General features: G+C 31.7%; 1 long non-coding RNA gene across 1 annotated transcript; it reads right to left on the reverse strand.

The window, feature by feature from the left end:
• Positions 1–1,151: 1,151 nt before the first annotated feature.
• On the reverse strand, positions 1,152–5,906 carry LOC132286963 (uncharacterized). The gene is made up of 2 exons (XR_009472904.1): positions 4,899–5,906; positions 1,152–1,647 (listed from the first exon to the last, which is right to left on the reverse strand). It is a non-coding gene; the product is annotated as an uncharacterized LOC132286963 (long non-coding RNA).
• Positions 5,907–12,732: the final 6,826 nt, after the last annotated feature.

Genomic DNA, 12,732 nt, shown 5'->3' on the forward strand with positions numbered 1-12,732 from the left:
GTGAAATTACTAGAATTTGGCATACTACTAAATCATATAATTCTTCTACACAAGGTATATACATATTATACATGCTTAAATCAATAAACCCTAAGTCAAAAGTGAGAGTTTCCTATAATATGTAAGGCTATCATATTAAAAGCATGTACACAATATATATTAAACCCCAAAGAATTATAAAACACTTAAAATATAAACATACTACCACCCCTACCTCAATAAAGAATTGAATCTCTATAATCCAAGCAACCAAGCTTAAAAATGGAAAACAATTCTAGGGTTTATGAAGAGGAGAGTGAGAGGAAACTTTTATCTCCCAAGGTTTATGGTCTAAGGTGAATAGAATGAAGCCAAAATGAAAAAATAAGCTATTAACCAAGCTTTTCTCCAATGGTGGCTATGTTAGGGTTTTGAAGAACAAAAGAAATGAAAAAGATGAAGTGAAAAATGGTGAGTGGAGGATCTAGTATTCCTCCACTCACTATGTGCTCTTACACTACCTCACACACACATACTAATGCAAGACTTAATTTGATGTCTGCACTTGTCAACAATCAATGGCTCATTCCTAGGCTTAATCCTAAGCTTACATTTGTCAACCATTAAAGCCAACAAGTGCACCAATTCTAGGACAACAAGTGGGTGAATCTCCACCCTCCAAATGTCACAAGATTATGTTTCCAAGTCTTTCCACCCCAATGCCAACAAGTGGCTCCATAAGAATGTGACACTTGTCACATTTTTCAAAAATTGTAAAAAGATCATTTTCCAAAATATCTTACAAATTAAATTACAAAATGGTCCCCAAGACGAAAAATAATTACTTTTCATAATTACACTAAAATCCCAAAAATCAAGAATGTTTACAAAAAAATGTGCATCCATACACTTTATGAAAAAGTAAGTAATTAGAACGTATTTTCTACGAAAGTAAAAATACAATTATTATGGAAATCAAATATCATGGATGCATACAAAACCGGAATTAAATCCGAGCACGAAAAATGAAGCTATGCAAGAAAAAACGATAAACGGGAAAAAGACAAAATAAGAAAAAGGACGAAAAAAAAATTACCAAAAAGAAAGGAAAATGACCGGATCATTACAAATTAAGTACCCTACTAAAGGCAGTCTAAAATGCTAAACATATGGAATGCATAACCATGCTTAAGATCAAACAAATACATTGATAATAAATATATTACATCATTATTAAAGAGCAAATCGAAAACCCAAATAAGAAAACAATAGCTAAAGAGCAGAAACTGCAACACAAAAAGGAAAATATGGAAAACAATAAAATCACTCAATACCACCTGTTCTGATTCCCTTTTAAACTAAGTCAACCACCAACCATCATCCTCTTGCTTGATTTATATATATTTGATTAATACACAAATATTTATAAGGGCATGTATATATATATATATATATATATATATATATATATATATATGTTGTGGTGTTGAAAGGTTATGCTATGTATCGTCCTCTCTCTCTGGCAGCTTGACAGCAGAGTAAACAGCTGCCCCCGACAGCGCACCCAGGATTGGAGCAGTGAGGTATACCCATACCCCTTTGAAGTTGTTTGCAGCTATGGCGGGCCCCAGAGTTCTCACTGGGTTCATTGAAGCTCCTGTGATTTTCCTATACCATTACAAAGCATACAAGAGCCTCCAAGAGTAAGAAACCATTAATGTTGAGTTTCTGCTTTGTTTACCACTTAAATGATTTGTGTGTGAATAATAATAATAATAATAATAATAATAATAATAATAATAATAAGTAGTCTAAAAGTCAGATGCATATGTATCTATATGTATTTATATTCAACTATTTTAGGTGAGCGGAGATTATTGATGTCATCAAGACATAAATTTAATCGAAAGTGTCCAAATATGTATTATAATATATATATATATGAGATTATTACATATAAATGGTGTTAATAACTCATATTTGTTATTTAATGGAGTCAAAGTTTAACATCTTCGAAAAATTAAAAACATGAAAAAGCATTGTTTACTCTTACTAAGACAAAAAGTGATATTTACATTAACAAAAAGTGGTCTCTATATGAATAAAAGTTACACCTTAGTTATTATATATATATATATATATATATATATATATATATTATGATCTCAAACATGTAATATGATGGTCATAGAATTAAGGTTTGAACCCCGAACTCACAAAGGGGAGAAAAAGGTGATACCGTTAAATTAATTGGTCCTTTGGTTACTTCTTCAGCTTTGCTGTCATTTATTTTTTACTTTTTGGTTATTGAAAATTTTGAACTACGATTATATATGTCAAAATACAAGTATACCATGCTTTCATGCAGGTTTATTACCACTATTTATATACATATATATATATATATATACACACATACATACATATATAGAGATATTTTGCTTCTACATGTAGTTGTCACGGCAGTTGAAAAGCGATTGCGACCCACCACCTGATAGGCTAAATTATGCTAGAATAAATATTAATTAATTGACGAATTCTAGCCAACTGAGATAATATTTTTCATTGTGGAACGTCTGCAGACTTCGTCAGCTCGTCTACTCTAATAAAATCATGTTAATAGCAAATCGTTCCAAAATATTAGTATATTTGTTAGAGTAGGTATATAACCTTCTATTTTAACAAATTCATCACACTTTGCAGTTTCATTTAGTTAGTAATTTATTATATATAAATAAATTGTGAATTATTTGGGGGAAAAAAAAAATCGTACACACATCCCCATATATTACGAATTTCTTGAGGGGAAGATAAACTAAATAAATATAGTTATATATGGAAAATGATTCTTACATCTTATAGTTGCAGTAAATTACTATACCTACTCTTTTAATAGGCCAATAATGCAACAAATAAGAAAGTGAAATCTTTCACTTAGTTGTATTTGATATAAATAGCCAATTAAAAATTATTCTGTTAGACAATTCATTACAATTGTTGAGTATCACTACTCTTAATATATACTTTATATATACACTCCTCTACAGTGATAACCTATAAAATTTTACAAGCTGGCAAACTTATATAATGGTGTTTTTCTATAATTTCAAGGTGATTTCAAATTTTTATGGTTAAAAAAATAAATAAATAAAATAAAATAAAATAAAATTTAAGGGTATATAATACAAAAATAAAAAATTTCAGTGGCCCGAATACCCCGCTCAGCCACAACAAATCCGCGCTAGCTCTCTCTATTGGTTTGTGAGAGGGTCAGAAGAAGAGATTGAAACGACTGTTAAAATTAAATAATAAAAGAACAACAAGAATACACAAATTTATAGGATGGGCAAATAATTCGTGTCTAATTTCATCGGGAGCTTTATATATATATATATTCAAAGAATGTATTAATTATTTTAATTATTTAATTAATTAATTAATGATTATTTAATGGATTCTAAGAATGTATTAGTTATAAAAAAAATAAAAAAATAAATTAAAAAATTTAAGGGTATATAATACAAAAATAAAAAATTTCAGTGGCCCGAATACCCCGGCCACAACAAATCTGCGCTAGCTCTCTCTATTGGTTTGTGAGAGAGTCAGAAGAAGAGATTGAAACGACTGTTAAAATTAAATAATAAAAGAACAACAAGAATACACAAATTTATAGGATGGGCAAATAATTCGTGTCTAATTTCATCGTGAGCTTTATATATATATATATATATATATATATTCAAAGAATGTATTAGTTATTTTAATTATTTAATTAATTAATTAATCATTATTTAATGGATTCTAAGAAGTATTAGTTATAAAAAAAATAAAAAAAAATTAAGTGTATATAATACAAAAATAAAAAATTTCAGTGGCCCGAATACCCCGCTCAGCCACAACAAATCTGCGCTAGCTCTCTGTATTGGTTTGTGAGAGAGTCAGAAGAAGAGATTGAAACGACTGTTAAAATTAAATAATAAAAGAACAACAAGAATACACAAATTTATAGGATGGGCAAATAATTCGTGTCTAATTTCATCGTGAGCTTTATATATATATATATATATATATATTCAAAGAATGTATTAGTTATTTTAATTATTTAATTAATTAATTAATGATTATTTAATGGATTCTAAGAATGTATTAGTTAATAATCATTTAAATATGTGACTTAATGTTGATAAATTAAAATTTTATCAATTGGGTTATGGTTTAAAAATAAACAATATTTAGGAAAAACCCTATTATGCAAATCCGATTTAATCCGACATTTTATGAATCCGATCTATTATCTCACGGATCAATGGCGAATTCAAAAATTTTCAATCCGTTGAGAATGAATCAAAATAAGATTGATGCATAATCCTATCGGTGGCCACACCTACAAAATTATTATTTTTTTTTATTATTTATGGTAAAGCAAACACACACACACTTTTTTGCCCACGCCAGAGCTCGAACCCCTCCCCTCTTTTTTGACGATGGAGAAGTTATACAATTAGGCCAAAGTCCCTTTAGTCCTACAAATTTATATGATTTATTAGGACTAAGTCCAAAGCAATTAGAGTCCAAAATATCCACTACTATATAATTAACCCTGTAAATTAGTTATACATGACAAGTGCCAGGAAAAAATAACTTGATTGATGCAAGAATCTATAAAATTGTTATGTAACATGTAAACGGTCGACAAAATTAAACTGTTGTCTGCTAGGTGTAACTAATTAATCATTTATATATGTCTTAACAGATGTTTTTTTTTTGTTTTTTTCATTTACTTATCAGATGTTATATGTCGCATTATGAAGATTAAGTAAAGCTGATATGTAACAATATGAGAGTAAAAAATTCGGTGGTTGGATGAAAAAATTGAATCTCAATTTTAGGCTCGAATGGTGAGAGAGATTTGACATTACCCGGCTATTAATACGTTTAGCATGACGGTAGATCCCACTGCGATTGCTGCCAGCCTGCCAACCTGTAATGCGATCAAAAAATGTTGAGAAATTATTACTTGGTCCGGAAATCCCGGACCAATTATGTACTAACACATAAGTCGGAAATGGAGAGTAGTAAACAAAGAGTACAATAGTTACCTCTTCACTCATATCAATAAAGATTGGAAAATGATTTGGAATCTTAAATTTGAATAACTCTGATTAATTTATGTGAGTGTGAATTGATTGTCGTTAATGTGGTTGACATCACGTTCGCATCAGTCCCTATTCACATAAAAATAGAAGGAGAAGATGGAACCAAGTGAGGATAGGGATGAGACTTTTATTTCATTTATTTATGGAGCATTATAGTGCTACGTATATCATCCTCGTGAGAGAGTTCTACTTCAATGGTGAGGAGACAAGTATTATCATATACACACACACATGGAATAAGGATTGCTTACAGCTCTAGAGTCGGTGGTCACTCCAGTAACGACAAACATGAGGATGAAGCTAATAATGAACTCCATAGCAAAAGCTTGTCCATTGTCCCCAGAAGGAACAGTGACTCCTCCACCCATTGAAGGGTGGAAAATCAACTTGAGTACAAATGATGCAGCCAATGATGCCATCACTTGTGTCCCAATGTACACCGGCACCTACCATCACATTGAACCCTATATATTGTCAAGTGTATATACAAAATATATATAGTAACTAGGGATATGCATGCATGCTGGGACTTAGGTAGAGCTAGCTAGCAAATTTTACAAGTTTCCATGGGAAGTGTTTGAAGGTTGCAAAGGCAATGGTAACAGAAGGGTTGAGATGGGCTCCCGATATGTGGCCGGTCGACAGTATGATGATCATGACAGCCAGGCCATTGGAGGCGGCGAGGCCGAGTAGGGTTTCAGAGCCTTGTGTCTTTTGGTTCACAATGGCTGTGGATGCTCCTGCAAAGATGAGCATGAAAGTGCCTATGAACTCAGCTCCCACCTGCTCTTGGCAAGAACACAACATGCATGGTTAGTCATCATCTTCAGTACTACATATACGTGCAAAAACACACACACAATAATGCAAAAGAAAAAACAATCGATCAGTCTTTTTTTCAAGAAGGTGGGGAGACTTGAACACGAACACACACTAGTGAACTCTCGCTATCTCACCTTTCGTAGAAGTGTGACAGAAGGAGGTGGCAATGAGAAGGGAATTAAGGGCAATCTCCCCTCTTCCAAGGTCAAATCTTCGACGATCTCGGACCTCTCAAGGGGCCTTCTGGCATTGATACTTCTCTCTTTCTGAGCTGAAGCAACTTCTTCAGTGTCCATCACTAGCTCCAATTAAAACCAGCTTAAAACAACAAAAATTTAGTGAAATAAGCTTGAGCTAATGATCTCTCACTCTCACTTTCTTTATCCTCCTGCTTGTGGGGTCCATTGGATGATTAAAAAAAGGAAAAGTCGAGGTGAGAAAAGGATCTGAAAACAAAGACAGGTTTGTAGAATATATATATTTTTTATTCTTTGACAATTGACATGTTATTTATATATGTTGCCTATTGAAATTATCATGAAATAATTGGTGATTTAATTTTTTTCATTGAATAAAATATGAACAATATTTTGTCAAGAAACCATCTTCTTAGAGTTTATGTATCATCCTATTAATGTAGCACTTTTCATTGGTAAATAAATAGTATTGTCATTTTTACCTTTATTTAGCCATGTCTCCTATTAGATTTTTTTTTTTTTACCCCTAGCTTTTGTTATGGATATTTTATAAAAAAATAAAAATAATATTTAATATAATTATTTATTATATTTATAATGATGGTTATTATTATATAAGTTAAATTTTTTTATGGTGTCTATTATATCAATCATAATTTTCATCATTATTAGTATATTTATTTGACCATCTAACGTTACAACTTATATTTTAATTTTTTTTTTTTTTAATAAAATATGAACAATTTTTTGTCAAGAAACCATCTTCTTAGAGTGTACGTGTCATCCTATTAATTGAGCACCTTTTTTTTTCGAAAATTAAGGATTTAATTGAGCACTTTTCATTGGTAAATAAATAGTATTGTCATTTTACCTTTATTTAGCCTTGTCTTCTGTTGGATTTTTTTTTGTTATGGATATTTTAATAAAAATAAAAATAAAAATTAATATAATTATTTATTATATTTATAATGATGGTTATTATTGTATAAGTTAAATTATTTTTATGGTGTCTATTGTATCAATCGTAATTATCATCGTTATTTGTATATTTATTTGACCATTTAACGTTGCAACTTAAATATTATATATATATATGGTCATATGTCATTTGTTGGGTCACATGTCTTTGTTGGGTGTGAGAAAAGATATATCTAAGTGTGAAGATACACATATATAAAAGTGTGAGTGAGACTCTTGAAAGAAAAAACAAAAAAAGAAAAGGTATATTTAAGTGTGAAGATATATATATATATGAGTGTGAGTGAGACTCTTGAAAAAAAAAAAAAAAAAAAAAATAGGACTTTCATCTTTCCATTCTATTTTTCATATAAGTATATATGTATTGTGTATTTGAGAGTATTTTAGATATTGAGTTTATGTGTAACAAGACATATATATATAGATTTTAACCTAGTCTTTTTGTGGTCATGTACATGGAAAAGACGCCACTGCGAGCTCATAGTTGGGTTATATCTTAGAACTGACTAATTTCGCCAATACTCGTACAAAGGGGAGGACTGTTAACTTTAGGTCAATGTATTTACACATGCCTTAACAATCAAGTTAGCTCTTGCTTACCTATTTTACTATTATAGTCTTCATTCTTAATTTATAATAGTATATTAATCTTCTATTGCATAATTATTCATATATATTGTTAAATTATAATTTATCATTATACTCATATCGTTCAATTGATGTATTATTGAATTTAATAAAAAAAATTATTATTTAATTATTCATTGTCGTTCTTATTCATTATCTTGAATCATAATGTTTTGATGTATTATCTTTTATATTATTTTATGAAATATGTAAAATTTCCACCAACAATTTTCCTACCCAAAGTATGTTTACTCCCGCGAGCTACTTTGTTACCAAATCTTGGACCACAACCAATCAACAGTCTTGAGCGATGAAACATAATCAAAGATTGGCAATCACTCTCAATATCAACATCTAAGTAATCCCATTATTTCGACAACAACAATCCATCTCTCATCACCAAAGCTTTAGCGTTCTACGAAAATCATTTTTCTTCTCTAATGCATCTATAAGTCCGCGTTACTATAAATATGTTCATATTACCTAAGCCTACTCTTTCTTATTATTTTCTCACTAACAAGTCTCATACATAATTTCTCATTAACTTTTTTATTAGGATAAAGTATAATGATACTCCCTGAAATTTGCCATATGAACAGTCATATACAAGTTGGCTATTTTTTTAACAATGACATCCCATATCAGAATTGTCTTCCAAACGTGGCCTTAAATGGTTCAAAAAGACAAAATTGCTCCTTAATATTAAAATCAGTTTTATTGTAAAATATCATATCTGTTGAAATGTCAAAATTACACTTGAGTTAATATGAGTCACAAAATGGCGTCAATTTATTGTGTTGAAATTCATTAATTTCTCTAAGGTATTATAATATTCCGATTGCTATGAAATTTTTACCAAAGGTTCTTCTGTATGTCTAATTACTTTCTGAAAAATTTCAAAATTTTTGGCCAAATAAATATGTTTATAAAAATTCGACAACAATTGCTGTCTAGAATTTTTCACTGTTTGAAATCAGGTTCTTAATTTATTTATTTGACAGCTTTATATTCATCATATCATCACAAAAATTTCTAATTTTATACTTGCATATGTCTACTTTCCAAAACATTTTCGTTTCTAATTTTATTTCAAAGACAAATAAGTGAACATACATACATACATACATATATATACATACATACATACATATATATATATATATATTTGGTGACACTCCATCCCATTCCTTCCAATTGGATGAATAAATAAATAGCTAGAATATGCACATATACATACAAGTGAATATTTAGATGTATATGTTTATAGTTATATATATTACCGTATATATTAATATATCTTTGGCCTATTCGTGTGTGTGGTTATAAATTTTGTTATACTAGTTTTGGAGTTAATTACCCATATTCAGTAGAAATTTACATACAATACTTTAATTATAATATGCATTGAAGTATTGGCTTCTATGCACAGACTTATGTATATTAAAATATATATAACTACCGTTGATATACCAAATGTTGAAGTATAATGATCCTCTCCTACTTGTCCAAATAGAAGGTTTAGATAGGGTTGTAATTCTGGCAAGTTGGTTGGTTGGAGGTACAGCTGAGCCCAAACCGACATATGAAATCATGTCCAACCTAAACCCAATTCTAACTATACATTTTATCCTAACTACTCAAACCATCCTTCTACTTTTAAACTCGATTTGCAATTCGAACTTAGATTTTGGGTTAGAAAGTCGGGTTAATTCGGGTTACACAAATGGCCAATCTCCACAAAATTTAATGTGATCTTGAATTAGTTTCAGATCTAGATTAAATTACTCTTAAATAAATTAATTAAAAACTTATTACAATTTTGTTTATTAAATGACAAACAAATTTTTAAAAATTAATTCTTTTAAATACATACAATAAATTAAGATTTAACAAAAGAAGCTAATTTGAATATTCTATATATAATGTATTTAAAACAAATATATATATATATATATATATAGACACTATTAAAATTCGAGTTCGAGTTCGAGTTGAGCCCGGGTTGTTAGCACCTCAACCTAAATCCAACCCTAATTAAGTTTAGGTTGAGATTTTTAAGCTAGGCCCGAGTCTAATTGTTAAAATGATTGCCTAAGCCCACGAAAAATCAGGCTGGACTCGAATTGGGTCCGGGTTACCCAACCCAATTTGCGTTCCTAGGTTTAAAGTTCAAGTATCTATGTGAACAAAGTGATTGCACAACTTTCTTGTCAATATAAAATAAAGGGTAAAGTGCATTAAACCCACCTAAACTATACCCCAATGAGCAAAAAAAACCCCTTAAACTATTTAGTTTGTTGCACTTTACCCAATCTAGCAACCAGTCTTGCATGTGAGAGGCTGTGATACCCCCGGATTTCCGGATGCGGGTTGGCCAGGCCCACGCCCGATTACCCGAGGATATCAAACCAATTAGTAATAAATGAACACAGAATATAATTAAAAAACAGGAATAAATAAATTGCTGAAATGAAACTAGAATGATAAAATCAAAACTGGAAACCTCAGAATAAAATTTTATAAATAAATAATTAGTCTGATACACCCAACTTCTCCAATTCTAATACAACTCGGGAATCCATCTCTAATGGACCCCTAATAATAATCCAAACTGAAATGGAAGCTACTTAAAGAACATCCAGAGTAAACCATGGAGGAAAGTTCTACGTCGTCGGAAGAGTGAGTAGTAGTCTCCGCTCAGCACGATCAAATCTAAGTCTGGAACTGACAAGTACCTGAAAAATAAAGGTGGGTCAGGCCCACGAACAAGTTCTAACCTACTACAATCTAAGCAGAGACTCGATACGCATATACATTCTAACCAACTCAATAATAACTAAATAGTCCGTAGATATGTATATTCACACTACAGGACTCTCACTGGACTATGGAGAGGGCATCAACCTGAATAGAAGGTAACATGCGAAAACGCACCCATAGGTGGGCATGAGTACCTAGACCTAACAGGGTACACCTCAACCTCTCATATCCAGCTACGCATCCTACTGCATATACGCACCCTAACCAACGAGCCTGAGACTCAAGCTCATCTCGTGGTACCATAAAAATATATTTAAAATCCATACATATCCATCCACAGGAAATCCAATAAATCGTTCAGCTTATTCAGCTGCACAGACTTATACAAGAGATCCAATAAGTCGTTCAGTTTATTCAACCGCACAGACTTAAATATAAGGAGAATTATGTTTTTATAATTCGCACCCTTATTCCAAAATAGGTAGGACTGAGTATTTTGAATCAGTCGGTCCCTAGTATGCCACCGTCCCATACCGGTGCATACAATCCACAAAATCCATATAATTGATAAAATAGGTAAAACCATTCAGCAATTAAAACCATAAGGTAGGAATTAGCGTTTTGAGCTAAACCATACTTAGTATGTCACCGTCCCATATCGGTGCATACAATCCTCCATATCCGTGTAAATTACAATACATAAATAATAAGCAAGTAATTTACAGTACTAAACCAAATATTCATACCATTGCAGAAAAGTAATTAAAATTTCAGCAATTTAAATCCAAGATCTAAACCATGTATTTGCAAGAAACGGTGTAATAGTTCAACAACCAGCATCCAGAGCATGCATAGATCAGTTTTAATAAATCAACAACTCTAACGTGCATTTAAACCAGTTTTATAATCATGTTATAATCCAAACAATTGCTAAATTAATTTAAGCAATTTAGTTCTTTCCATCCGGTAACAGCGTACTAAGTGCTATACTCGTATTCTGTTTTATCCTTTAACACGGAGCCATACCCTATGCCCCAAGTCCAATTTACTAATTAAAAGACTCCACCGTGCATCTAAAACCTAATTTAGAATCATGTTATAGCATCTTAAAGTGTCAAATTAAACTAGATAATTAATTGCCTTCCAGTCGTTAACCGTACGCATAGTTGTTAAATAGCGTACTATTAATTCCATTAACACAAAAGGGGTATTTTATGCAATTAAAGACCTTGATTATAGGTTAAACTAATTAATGAAAACCCCATTAAAATTCTAAAATTGTTCAAGAACCCCAAGTGCCCAAAGAGTAGCTAAAAACATTACAGTACTCGTCAAATTCCATCAAATTGGAAAGAGCCTACTCTTGGCAAAGTAGATCAGGCTCCAAAACAGCCTAGAGCCGGCTCTATACAACCTTGGAGCCAGCTCTAATCAGGTGGGAGCCGGCTCTTGGCATTCCAGAGCCGGCTCTCCTTCCCCCTGTGAGCCTTCTCTCCGTTCTGCTCTGTTTCAGCTTCTCTGTTCCTTCACCGGATCATTCCTATCACTCTTTTGGTTTTTAAAACTAATCATAGGAGTCTAATTTACACCCAATAGCATCCCATCAGATTGTTATAACAGTAGGAATTTAATACGACATCAAAACAACAATCGACTTAACATGTCTTTATGCTCAAAACTGAAACGAGTTAAGTTCTATATAACAGTTAATCCATAGCTAGCAGTAATTAAAGCTTAGGCATACTTGTTCCTACCACAATTCCATGTTTAACATGGTGTAACCATCCTTAGTAATCTGCTAGATTAGATTAAAGGCAATTAAACCTCTACATCTCCAAAAACGGTAACCAGATTTGCCTCTAACAATTTATGCATTGTTTTACTATAAACACCAGTGTTTTAATCCAGTTAACCAACCCTTAGAAACTTTAATATGGCCTTAGAACATACTGAAAACCCCAATTATACCTTCTAACAGGATCTGAAATTTCCAAAATCCAACCCTCGTAGCCCAAACGGTCGCCGAAACATCAAAAACTGGAAAACCTTGAAGGAGCCTGCTCTTCTAAAAGAAGAGCCTGCTCTCTTTTGCTAGGAGCCGGCTCTCCTAGTCTTGGAGCCGGCTCTTTGATTTTAAGAGCCTGCTCTTTGTTTCCAAAGAACCTGTTCTTTAATCTTTGAGCCGTCTCTCTTCCTGTGTGTTCATCGTCTCC

The sequence above is a fragment of the Cornus florida genome, unplaced genomic scaffold (genome assembly GCF_030987335.1).
Source record: "Cornus florida cultivar Cherokee Brave unplaced genomic scaffold, ASM3098733v1 CherokeeBrave_3.0.0_Hap2_Chr11, whole genome shotgun sequence".
Taxonomy (NCBI): Eukaryota; Viridiplantae; Streptophyta; class Magnoliopsida; order Cornales; family Cornaceae; genus Cornus; species Cornus florida.